Raw genomic sequence first — 13,754 nt, 5'->3', positions numbered from 1 at the left:
AGAGAGAGAGAGAGAGAGAGAGAGAGAGAGAGAGAGAGAGAGAGAGAGAGAGAGTGCTATCTTGCTTGAGAAACCTCCAAGTCTGTGGGAGGCAGTCCCTGACTGCAGCCCATTATAGCTCACAATTCTGTCTCCTGAGTTCCCCTGTCCTGTCCTCCTGTCACCAGCCCTCACCCACCTCCTCCCTCCATGGTACAGAAGAGGCCATTGACTCCTGGAGAGAGAAATGGTCTACTCAGACTTCCCATCATGCTCTAGGGCAGTCCTCTTGTCTCCCAAGTGCAGAGCTCCAAAATGTAGCCCAATTGGGCTAGAACTGCTCCAGGGGTTCATGTGAGAGCCACAATACACCCCGCAGTCCTGGGAACCCCACAGAGGCCTTGTCTGTCTCTGCCTCATCTCCATTCAGTAGCTCCAGGGCTCACCAGTCCCCATTCCCATATCTCTACCCTCTAAGCCACCCCCAAACATCCATGCCCCACCCCTGCCCTCCAGGCCACCTCTCTCCTAAGTCTCATCTTGCTCCAACCAGAATTTTGCAATAACACTCTCCAAAAAGCCAAGATGGAAACTCTCCAGGCTCTTCCTGAAGGCCTGCCTAGGATTCCTCACCCACTGGTCTCTGTTACCTTCCTGCTCTTCTCCCAGTAAAACTTCTAGAGGAAGCACAAGAAAGGGTCCCAGTATGAGGGAGGGGGAAAGGACAGGGGCACTGTCATTCACCCCAGAAAAGTAAAACAAAAGGACACAAAAACGAACAGGTTGTTGACTAAATGGTAGAGCCCTTGCCTATCACATTCTGTCTACATGGCTCCATCCCCAACAGATCTGTCTGTCTGTCTGTCTGTCTGTAGTAGTATGTATGCATGTATGTATATATATATATATATATATATATATATATATGTACTCTGTCTCTATCTGTTTATCTATCCATCCATCTATGTATCTATCTAGCCATCTATCATCTATCTATCCATTTATCTATCTATATATCTATAATCTATCTATTCATCTATCTATCTATCCATCTATCACCTATCTATCCATTTATCTATCATCCATCTATCATCTATCATTTATCTATCCATCTATCTATTATCTACCTACCTATCTATCCATCCATCTATCATCTATCTGTCATCTATCCATCTACCCACCCACCTGTCTGTCTATCATCTATCTATCTGTCTGTCTGTCTGTCTGTCTGTCTGTCTAGCCATCCCGTCCCAACTCCACCAGTGCAAATTTTTAGAACTTTGGACAACTTCCACCCTCCAAGCCTCCGCCAATCTGTAAAGGGGATGTGGGATCAGTGCTCACTCGTTGGCCCTCAGATGTATGGTGGACATGCTTTGACAGCTCTTCCCTGGGCACATGCTTTCCCCTCTGCCGCCCCTGGGCACCTTTCTTTATCACCTGTCTTGTGAATTGGCCTGGCCCTTCTTGGTGCAGCTTCCTCCTGCTCAAGGCACTTAGAAGAGCTTTTGAGCAGTTGGTCCCTAAAGCTTGACTCAGCTGACTTTCCCTTTACCCAGGAAGCTACGGGGCACTGGGCTGTGTTTAAAGCACTACATTCCTACTGCTTACCACGGAGCAGTCCCTAAAAGAGTGCTGGTTGCATGAATGAATAATTGAATGGATGAGCACTTCATTCATTCATTCCTGGCCACTCCAGCACTGGCAGCCTTGAGGACCAGATTCTGGTGAGTCACCAATGCCCTGTAAATACCACGTGGAGAACAGAATGACCTCCTCTTTGCAGACTTTTCCAGCAGCTGCATCCCAGAGTCTGCTCCTCCCGGCCAGCACACCCAGCTGAGGCTGCACTTATATGCTACACTGAAGCTCGGGAAGGCCGCGCGCCCATCAGGGAGCCCACATCTTCCCACCCCTGCCACAGAGATCCACCAAAGCCTTTGACCATGAACTGGGCTAGGAGTGGGGCCAGTCCTTGTGCTGTGTCCTGGGACACGCACTGGAGAAGTGAGAAAGCACTCTGCCAGGCTGATTCATTGGCTGAGCACCATGTGCCCGCCACTCTGAGCTACCCTGTCTCCTCCTCTGTGCCTCACTTTCCCTATCAAAGAGCAGTCACTAAAAAGAACCTCATCTAACAGGCTTGGACTGTGCAGCACATGGAATCAGCTAAGCAGGCGAGCTGATAAGGCAGGAAGCCCTGTACCAATGCTAATGCTGTTGCTCATATTAAGATTATTTATATGTGTTAACACAGCCGTCATAAGCAGCCAGTGACTCACTTTTAAAGGGTATCGGATGCTCTGAATTGCAGCCCTGGAACTGGCTGTTTTCCTGAATTGAGCATCAGCGCCATCCTGTGGCTACATTGTAGAATACAAGACCTTCTGATAGGCAGCCCTGAGGTTCCTGGTGGAGGGGAAGTCGCGGAGGTTCCAACTAGAACAAATACAAAGAAAACTCAGTGTGACACCACAGAATGAGGAGAGACTTCTTCACCCCTGGAGACAGTTTTTGTCAGGCTATAAGTATGTGTCATAGGAGTTTGAAGCAAGATTGAGGTCGTTTTTCTACAGAGTTTAAGAGAGAATCAGCACCCAAGGGGCGGCCCAAGAACATGCTCAGGTCTCGCCAGACCCTGTAGAAAGTGTTGTTTATTCTCCACCTAAGAAGACTTGAACTTGTGTCTGGGACTGGAATTTAACTCATTATGTGATTATCACGAGCTTCTAATCCTCCTGCCTCCACTCCCACCACCCCCAAGTGCTGGAATTACAAATGGGCATCCCTTTGCCCAGCCTCCTGCTCTTATATCAAGCTCCACCAAAGGGGGACTTGATGGGAATCTGACACATAAAAATGGACCATGCCTATAGTCCTAACACCCAGGAGGCTGAGGCAGGAGGATGGATTCAAGTTCCAAGCTATGGAGGGCTACAATGGTGAGATCTTATCTAGATACACAGACTGGAAAGTGTCACGTGGCTTCACTCCTCTCATGCACAGCACCTTGCTTCCCTCACATTCCCCAGCACAGCCTTTGACCTTGACACCTTCTTGAAGAGAGAGCTCTTAGTCTCTGCACCCACAGTTCTATTCACAGCCAAGCTCAGAGGATCAAAGGTCCAAGCCTTAAAAAAAAAAAAAAAAGGTCCTGTGTGCCCTAAGAGTGACCAGTAGGGCAGATGTGGGGATGCAGCCCTTTCAAGGCCTCTGTTAAACAGATGGTACCACACCTGCTGGAGAAGGTGGCTCTTTTCCAACTGTCATAGTGACCCTCAAATGTCTGTGGTATCCACAGGCCACTTTGTCAGTGTTTGGCCCTTGTCCTGTCAAACCATCAGACTCCCAAGTCCTATTGGCACAGGAAGACACTGGTTCAAGGAGAGGAAATGGCTAATCCGAGGTCACACGGCCAGTGAGTAAAAGGCACAAGGCTCGTGTCCAGACCCCTACACCTTCCAATCTCTAAAACACCCAGAGCCAGGGAGGCAGGGCCCCAGCTGCTCCAGTTCCAGCCTGCAGAAGGCTGGGCAGCCACAAGCAAGCCATTGGCCTCAGCTCTCGGTGCAGATGTCCCTGCCATTTCTGACTTTGTGTCCTTGGTCCCTCTCCTTGAGCCATAAAGAGGAGGGCATTGAGCCGTAGCTGCAGGTTTTGCGGAGCAGCAGCTGTGGCTGTTCTCCCTTGAGGAGCTTTTCCTGGCTGCCCTGGCTGAGTTACTGTCCCTCTCATAGCACCCACAGCATAGCACAGCAGTTTATCTGCTAATACCCAGAGGACCTCAGGGAGAGCATGCAGGAATGTGAGGGAGCCTGGGACTGGAGTGATAGGGGTGGTGGGGACTGCAGCAAATCTATAAGCCCCAGGCTGAGGGGCAGGTCCTCTTCAGATATCAGGAAGGACTGAGTTGTCTGGCCAGATTTTAAGGGAATCCCTACCAGGAGATAGTAGTGCACACCTTTAATCCCAGATCTCAGAATGCAGAGGCAGATGGATCGCTTTGAGATCAGGCCAACCTGGTCTACATAGTGAGTTCTGGGACCACCAGGGCTATGTAGAGAAACCCTATCTCCAAAACGAGAATATCCCAAAACCTGATTTTATGTGTGAAATACACAATTTAAATGTAAACTCAAAGTCTGTTCCATAGCTAGGAGCATGGCTTAGCAGTAGAGCATTTGCCTTTCATGCACAAGGTCCTGGGTTCAATCTCCTGTACCACAAAATAAACAAATAAGCTTGTAAGTTATAAAATGTATTTCATGAAGCACCTCTTCAAATATCACATCCCCAGCACGAGCCACGTCTCCTCCCTAGACTCTGGGCTGCTTAAGGGCTTGGACTAAGTTGCCAGCCATGGATGACCAGGGATTGCTTTTAGAACCCCTTTTCAAGATGGTTCCCTGGGCAAAGTTCTACCCAGGCTCCAGTCAACCCACCGACCTGGACTCAACTGTCCTAAGCAAAGTCACCACCCTCGGACAAGATTCTCACCTCACTCATCTCCCCTGAGGGAGATGCGTGTCAATTCCTCCAGTTCTACAGACAAGGTTCTGAGGACCTTACAATTTGCCCAAGGTCATGTGGTTACTGGAAACCTGGGTCCAAAGTCAGTCTGAGCCCCTCACACATCTACAGGCATTGCTTGAGAAGATCCCTAAGTAAGGCCTTTGAGTCACTTGGCCTCCGTGATTAGGCCCTGCACACATCTGTCAGGAAAGTGGGAACCAGGTTACACACAACAGAGATGAGACCAGCCTTGTCCTGCTCAAAGCAAGAACTGTGGCCCAGGGAGGGGGCGCCTCCTAACCCAACCCAACGCAGCCAGATAAAGCCAACAATGGTTTGTTTGCCTTTGGCCCCGGGACCCCGAACCCTGCTTCCAACAGAGAAAACTGTGGGCAGCCTGGTTGTTGCTCATCCCACTGAGACAGTCCAACTCTGTAAATGAGCTAAATGGTTCTGAAGGAAGTGGGGATCTATTTTGTCCCCTGTCGTCAGGGCTGAGCATCCTGATATATCTTGGGCATAGCGGAGAAGTGGATGGCTCAGCAGTTGGAGAGATGCCCAAAAGGCAGGAAGTGGGGAGGATGGCCCAACAGGTGCCTCTCTATTCTGAGCCCGGTCCTGTGATGGGTGAGTGTACATCCAGCTGAAATAAAAAATAACTTTCAATACCCGCCACCAGTGTGAACGGCCAACAGCCTCCCTTTCTTCTGAGGACAAGGAGTACGCTCCAAGGCTTGCATCCTTTTGCATTGGCAACTTTGACTGCTTTGCTGGGGCAGTCCGCCTACCCTGAGGCTGAGGTGGGCTGGTGAGCTGAAAGCTTCTTGTCTGCATGATCCTCCCACAGAAAGAGTAAAATGCTGCATATTTCTGGGCTGTCTGCCTGGGCACTGTGTCCTTAGCTTGGAGTCTTCTATAAGGACAGAGTAGGACAGAGTTCTGAACTCAGAGGGACAGAAAAAAAATGTCCTGGGAAAGAGGGGGAAACAAAGTCTCTCCACTGAAGTCCTTGTGGCCTAAATTGCTTTAAAGATTTAAATTCACTTTTAAGGGGTGTGTGTGTATGCGCGCACGCACCCGTGTGTGTGTGTGTGTGTGTGTGTGTGTGTGTGTGTGTGTGTGTGTGCGCGCGCGCGCGCATGCTGCAGAATGCATGTGGAAGTTAGAGGACAACTTGTTAGGACTCAGTTCTCTCCTTCCACCATGTGGACTTGGGGAATCAAACTTAGGTCGTCAAACTTGGCAGCAAGCACCTTAACCTACAGAGGCATAAGAGCCAACCCTGGAGTTCTCAGTTCTTTGGATGGCAAAACGTTTTCCAGTGGGTTGACCTCACTGCCGATGAACTCTCAGTGAGTCCCATGAAGAACTTTGTAAGTCGTCGATTTTTTCTTTAGCCAAATATATAAACATTCACACAGTGTAGGACTGGACATAGATTCTACCTACTATCCACTTTACCTATGGGGCATAGCCAAATGCTCACCCAGCCTTGTGAAGAACTCCTAGCTTCAGAGTTCGGGAATTTTAATGCTGCAAATGAGTAACGCCTCAGTCCTAGTGGCCTGGGGTCAATTTCTCATTTACCTTGACTAGCTGGCCTTGAACAAAGCCCTCCTATTGGAGCCTCTGTTTTCTCATTGATTGAAAAACCTACTCCATGGTTTTAAGAAGAGCAGAGGAGATGCAGGTTGGCTCTCTAGAAGCAGAGCTGCCCACATCAGCAGCCCATGACACATGGGTCACATGGTTAAGTTTGCTATAGAACCTGGGGCCTGTCTGCTTAGGAGGCTGAGCCTTTCAATCAAGCAAATAAGGTTGACACATAAATACAAGATCTGTCGGTAATGAAGAAAAAAAAATCTAGCCACAGAGCAGCTGAGACACTTTGTCACCCTGACTAGTCCAAGTATCATGGCACCTAAAGAGCTAGGAGGTTCCCCAGGCTCACGGGGCTGATTGGCAGGAGATATCAAACTGAGTAGTAGCTTTAGCCCAGGAAGTGTTTGTCTACAGACCAGCATGTGCCCCCACTCCCTTCAGAGGCACAGCCTTCCCAGGAAACAGTGATGCTGGAGCCATCGGAAGCTCATGGTCTAGACAGTGGCAGGTGGCTCCATCACTGTCCTCTCCTGCATTCCTGATACTGAGGGACACCTTTCTTCACACTGGGTTGCTTTTCCCACTGTTGTAATAAAATACCTGACAAAAGCCACTCAAGGTTCACAGTTCCTGAGCACAGTCCACCTCGGGGCAGGGGAGTCCTCACAGCAGGAGTCTGAGGCAGCTCAAACATTGCATCTACAACCAGAAAGCAGAGAGAAGTGAATGGTGGTATTCCACCCACTTCTCCTTTTTATTGACACCAGACCTCCAGCCTAAGGGGACAGGGGGAGGGAGGGGTGCCATGCCTGTTTTCTGTGTGTCTTCCCATCTCAGTTACCCCAATCTAATAAATCCCCCCAGATGTACCCAAAACACCCTGAGGCTCTAGATCCTGTCAAGCTGACATCAGTACAAACCATAGCACATGCTTTCTCTAAAGAGGATACCAGCTAAGCGGTCAAGGCTCCTTGCATGTGCTCTGGTCCCAGTCCAGGATCCTCTCTGGGAGGAACTCCTGGTAATCTACTGTGCTCCAAACCATTCAGTCATGCATTTGCAGACAATCAAACTGATGATCCTTAGGAAAAGCTGTATTATATCACCCCAAGAAACCCCTCCTGCTCCACCTGCCCTCCAGAGCCTTGGACCTTACCCTACATGACACCTTAGTCTCTTTTCCTATGATAGAATAGCCTGGCAAAAATCACTCCAGGAAGAAAGGACTTACATTAGCTCACAGTCTCAGGTTACAGCCTATCGTGGCAGAGGAAGTCAAGGCCTCATGGGCTTGAGAGAACTGGACACAGTGCATTTACAATCAGAAGAGACCAGGGAATGCACCCATGCTGATGTTCAGTGCACTCTCTATTTTATACAATCTAGTACACTCAGGGTACAGTCCCACACCTTATTAATATGGGCCTTTCCATAGCTATAATCCAGATCATCCACCATCTCCCAGGTGACTAGATTGGACCGAGCTGACAGCACTGCCTTCATGGCACCAATCCCCATCCCTTTCCTTTGACTCTGGAAAAGCTTTGACTTGCTTGTGGCCTCAGGAACCTGAGAAACTGTAGAGGCTACGTGGCAGAGGGTGGGGGATGTGGCTTCTGCCTTTGAAGTCACTAGTGCCCACATAAGTGGTCCGACCACCACCGGATGCCATGTTGAGGAAGCCCAGACCCACATGGACTCAACACACAGGCAGACTCATAACCAAATGGAGAGAGGGAAACAGCCATTATCTATCAGCTACTCTATCTCTATCAACTTTAACCCAGCACCATCAGAGACCGGCCAGAGTCTATCAGCCAGTGCTCCCAGACCCCAATCCATGGGAACTGAAAGACCAGGACAGGCTGGCTGCTGTTTTAGTGGCCTAATTTTGGAATGGTTTGTTTCACTGTATAACTGTCTCTATTCTGTGACCAAAACACCAACAGGAAAAGAGGATTTAGGGTTGTGGTTTCAGGGGATTCGAGTCTGTCACAGTGAGGTGTGGTGGACGTGGTGGGCAGTGGCTATTCACATGATGGCAGGCCTAAAGGCAGAGGGAGCCAGCTAGAGATAGAGGAGAATATGACCTTCAAAGGTTCATCCTCCATGATCAACATGCCCCAGTCAGATTGATGTCAACTCCGAAATGTTCCATAGCCTCCCAAGATAGTGTCAAGACAAGTTTCAAGACATAAGCCTGTGGAGAATAGTCCAGGTTCACAGGCTCACACACTACAGATAGCAGAGCCTAGAGTGGCCACATATTGTGGGAATTCTTTCCATAGGAGACATAAACATGTACCCCCTCCTTATAAGGTCTCAACAGCAAACAAAGTTTGATTCCACCAAAGCCCACACTGAGGAACCAATGAGTTTGCTGGGCTTGCTTACGGAGCATGGGGAACCCCAAAGTGGCCTTACCCCATCATGGATGGAGCCCACCCCTACTCCTTCTAGCAACCTTAAATGGCCTAGCATCGCCTGAGTCCATGAGGCCACCTACACTTAGGGGCAGAATCAGCCACTGCCCAGGTATTGGAGAGAGCAGCTGGAACCTCAGATGAAGGTCCCCACCTCCACCTCCACAGGTCACCGGCTGGATACCATGGGTCTCTTGCAAGTAGTCACAGTGGCTCTGATGCTCAGAAAAACCTCACTTTACACCACCACTCCCAACCTTGGACATCTTTTTTTCTAAAGCAGTCATTCACAGTGATATGATCTTGAGATATTCTCCTCAACGTGTTCTAATTTGGGTGATAAATTATATGGTCATCCTTCATTAGACCAAGCCATTCCATTCCCCTCACAACCCAGAATGACAGAATACAGAACACAGCTTGAACACAAAGAGTTCAAGAAATTGATGCTCTGGCTGCAGAGATGGCTCAGCAATTAAGAGCACTGATTGTTCTTCCAGAGGTCCTGAGTTCACTTCCCAGCAACCACATGGTGGCTCACAACCATCTATAATGAGATCTGATGCCCTCTTCTGGTGTGTCTGAAGACAGCTACAGTGTACTCATATAAATAAAACAAACAAATCTTTTTTAGAAAGAAAGGAAGGAAGGAAGGAAGGAAGGAAGGAAGGAAGGAAGGAAGGGAGAAAGGAAGCAAGGAAGGAAGGAAAGAGAGAGAGAGAGAGAAACTGATGCTCTCCTATCCACCGATGTGGTGAGTCCATGTAGGCAACCAGGGCTTTCTCACTATATGGTGGCTTTGAGTGGTGCGTGGCCAGGGCACTCCTGTAGGTACTGGCTACTTCAGAGCTGGAAACTACATCACCCACTCACCACCATATGGCCTCAGAACCCTGTCAGCATCCTTCTATTCAAAACCTGAGCTCTGGTTTCTTGAGCCCTGTATGTGATACTGGGGTGAGGGACGAGAAGGAGGAAGAAGGGCAATAAGAAAGAGCACGGGGAATAAATGTGACCAAAACGTGCTCGTGTGTGTGTGTGTGTGTGTGTGTGTGTGTGTGTGTGTGTGTGTGTGTGTAGAAATGTCATAATAAAGACCATGGTTAAACAAGTGCTATGCACCAGTTAACATTTTAAATACAAATTTCAAAGCAAGAGCCAGGCATGATAGTTCACACACATCATCTCAGCACTCTGAAGCCTTGAGGCAAGAGGATTACAAGTTCAAGGCCAGCCTGTACTACAGGAGCTGAATCAGCCCCTAGACATGTCCAGAATGTCTTCTTCCACACATGACACATGCATGGCATCCATAGGAGACTCCAACACAAACCAAGAGTCCCCCTCCCATTGAATTGCAGCCCCTGAGCCCAGCCCATAGAAGTCACTGGAATTGTTCACAGTGAAGAGTCTGTGTGTGGGAGGGAGAAAGTGAGAGCCAGGGGGTACAGACAAGAGAACCATGCCAGCCAGGGAAGGCTACCACCTGGGAGATTTTAGAGTCCATAAAACCGTTGTCTAATCCTGCTTCTGCTGTCTCCTCTGGGAGCTATCCACCCAAATGCTCAGAGCCTCCTTCCCCAACTATTAGAAAACTCACAGAACAGTGATTTTAAAAGTCATTTGTGGGGGCTGGAGAGATAGCTCAGCAGTTAAGAGCATTGACTGCTCTTCTAGAGGTCCTGAGTTCAATTCCCAGCAAACACATGGTAGCTCACAACCATCTATAATGGGATCTGATGCCCTCTTCTGGTATGTCTGGAAATAACTACAGTGTATTATACACATAAAAACAAATAAATAGTTAAAAATAAAATAAAATATCATTTGTGGAAAGCACTTAGCACCTCTGGCATACAGTCAGTAAATGTTAGATCCCTCCCTATGGCACTGTAGGTTCCATTAGAACATGCACTTCCCTTATCTAGACAGATGTTTTATCAGAACAGAACAATCCAGCAGAGGTTGGGGCCTCTCACTTCCAGATGTGACTTGTGGGGATGCATAGGAGGGCCTGGAAGGCTCTTATGGTTACTTCCATCAGCATGGGAGTTCTCTGAAACAAGAATCAGCTCTGCCCATCATTAAACATGAGATCCTAATGCAAGGAGGGAGCTCTTAGCCACACAGAGAGAATATCTCCTTACCTACTGACTCCAGTCCTTTTGTTTCTTTACTTAGTCAACAAATCCTTATTACGTGCACACTCTGTGCCTAAGGCTCCATGTACTGCCAGAAACATGAATCAAGTAAGTACTCAGGTAATACAAACGTCAAAAGGATAAGATACTGGGAGATGAAGGGTCAAGAGCACACACCTGCCTCGCTTGCCGGTTTTCAGCTCTTGGTCAAACATTACTTTTTAAAATTATTTTGTAATATATATAGATGCTTTGCCTGCATGTATGTCTGTGCACCACTTGCATGTGTGGTATCCACAAAAGCCAAAAAAGAATATTGGATCCCCTAGAACTGGTTGTGAGCCACTCTGTGGCTACTGAGAACCAAACCTGGGTTCCCTGCAAGAGCAGCTGACCCATTTCTCTCACCGCCAAATGTCACTTCTTAGGACACCTTCCCTTCCACCCCAGCCTCCCTCTCATTTCACATAGAACACCCCAAGGGGTTGGAGCACACCTCTGTCATTTGCTAGAAGAAACCCTGATGGAGCAGGTACCTCTCATTTCTTTTGGCCATGTGTAAAGTTTATATTAAAATCTGTGGGCTGACGAAATGGCTCAGTGGGTAAGAGCATTGACTGCTCTTCCGAAGGTCCTGAGTTCGGATCCCAGCAACCACATGGTGGCTCACAACCACCCATAATGAGATCTGACACCCTCTTCTGGTGTGTCTGAAGACAGGTACAATGTATTACTCCGGAGCGAGCAGGGCCGGAGCAAGCGGGGCAGGCAGAGGTCCTGAGTTCAATTCCCAGCAGCCACACACATGATAGCTCACGACCATCTGTACAACTACAGTGTACTCATACATATAAAATAAATAAATCTTTTTTAAAAAAAAATCTGTAAGCTGTGCTGATCTGTGGCACATGTCTTTGATCCCAGAACCCAGGAGGCACAGGCAGGTGAATCTCCATAAACAGGAGGCCATTTTGGTCTACGTAGGAAAATCTGTGCTAGCCAAAGATACAAATTGAGACCCTGCCTCAAAATAAATAGAATGCTGTAATCATAAAACACAAGGCTTTGAAACATAAATTCCTATGCTAATCTTAACCATTATGAGCCATAATAAGTTCTTTACTCAATTTCTCAAGATTTTGTGCCTTTCCAAACTAGACACACTGTGAAAACCCTTTTACTGAAAAAGGCCCCAGTTCCCAACTTTCTGACAAGAATGTAAACTTTGGCTTGAAACAGGGTCTCATATAGCCCAGGCTGACTACTGAACCTCAGGCTGAGAATGACCTTAACATACGGTCTTCCTATCTCTACTTACCTGGGAGCTGAGATTACCAGTACGTACCAACATACCTGGCTTATGCAGTGCTGGGGATCAAACCTAGGGCCTTGAGGGATGTAGGTGAGTCTTTTATTTCCTGTCTCTAAAAGCAGGTTCTAATGGCCTTAGGTCCACAAAATACTTCTTGGACACACTCTAGAACAATGCCACCACACAAGAGTGACACAGAACCGAAGAATCGCAGTTGGGAAGGGGGTGTGGCAGGGACCCTCAAGAGAGCACATGCTGCATGGTAAGCTGAGAATGGAGCAGGACCCTCCAAATTGCTCTCCATCTTAGAGAGCAGAACAGCTGGGTCATAACAGGGGAAAGATGACTAAACTTCAACAACAGAAAGGCTGCAGCAGATGGTGTTAGCATCACGACATCCAAAGCCTGTGGTGATACATGGGCGGGTCCACAGACCTGTTGCCAGGGCAACAGCCACCATATTCCCAGAATCCATTGGGCTCACCTCCCACCTTTACCTGTGGCTGCTACATCACAACCCATATATGTATATATATATATATGTGTGTGTGTGTATATATATATATACATATATATATATATACACACACACACACACACACACATACACATACACACACGGGAACATTCCTCCATCTTGCTCTCTCTCTCTCTTCTCTTTCCGTGCCTCTACCCCCACTCCCTCTGAATTAAACCTCTTACACGTGAAACTGTTTGGGCCTAGTGTGGTATGTTCTGACGCGCTGCACCACTCCAACACATCAGATGGCCTCTAGGAGCCTCGGCAAAAAAGAAGAGGTGGGAAGGGGAAGAGCAAGAGGCATGATGGGAGCAGTTCAGCAAAAATACATGCCTCTTTATATTTTAGGGCATTTCGATTTTCTATTGATCTGGGGTCTTGCTATGGAGCCCAAGCTAGCTTCAGGCTTGCCCAGGCTGGCCTCCAATTTGGAGTAATCCTTCTGTCTCGGGTTTTCAGGTGTGAGGAGCTCAGAATCAGCCTGGGCAACTCAGTGAGAACTTGCTTCAACGTTTTAACAACTGTTTTAGTCAGCAGGATGGCTGTTTTCAAAGCAAGTGACTTTTCTCACAATCTCCAACTTCACCAGCTCCTGTCAGACATTATGATACCCCTCAACTTCAAAGTAGAGAGATCCCAGAACATGCTGTCAGACCTGTCTAGAAGCCAACTAACTCATAAAGACATACACATGACAGGACCAAGGCCGTGACAGTAAGAAAGAACCTGCTGAGAGAGGAATGAGAGCAGGTCATGGTGGCCAGAGCAGAGATTGTGCAGGCAGAGGGTGAAAACCAGCCAGGAATACTGGGCCACAGGAAGCTAGTCCTGCTTCAGTTAAGCTTCCCTAGGCAGTGTGGGGAGAGCTTTAAACATGCTGAGGAGCAACTCACTACGATTATGAATGGCTGGAGCAATGAGTGGAGATGGCACTATGAGGAGAGACAGCGCTCAGATGCGGCTAAAGTTACAGTAAGTACAGACAGGCTAGTCATGAATGAGATGGGAAAATTAAGGTAACGAGGACCCAGCAGGATCCACCAAATCCCAAGATCAATTGAGAAAACTGAAAGGCAAGCTCATTGGTAATTTAGTGAAATGGGTAATCCCATCAACATTACCATTTTCAGCACGCGTAGAGGCCAGATCACCTGATCAAGTTCATTCAAGTGGTATCCACGGTAAGGACTAGAAAGTGGAAATGTACTTTGACAAACATTTATTTTACCCCTTATGATCTAGCATTTCCAGCTTACATGGGGGGG

The sequence above is a fragment of the Mastomys coucha genome, unplaced genomic scaffold (assembly GCF_008632895.1).
Source record: "Mastomys coucha isolate ucsf_1 unplaced genomic scaffold, UCSF_Mcou_1 pScaffold11, whole genome shotgun sequence".
Lineage (NCBI taxonomy): Eukaryota > Metazoa > Chordata > Mammalia > Rodentia > Muridae > Mastomys > Mastomys coucha.
Note: the sequence above shows the minus strand (reverse complement) of the source record.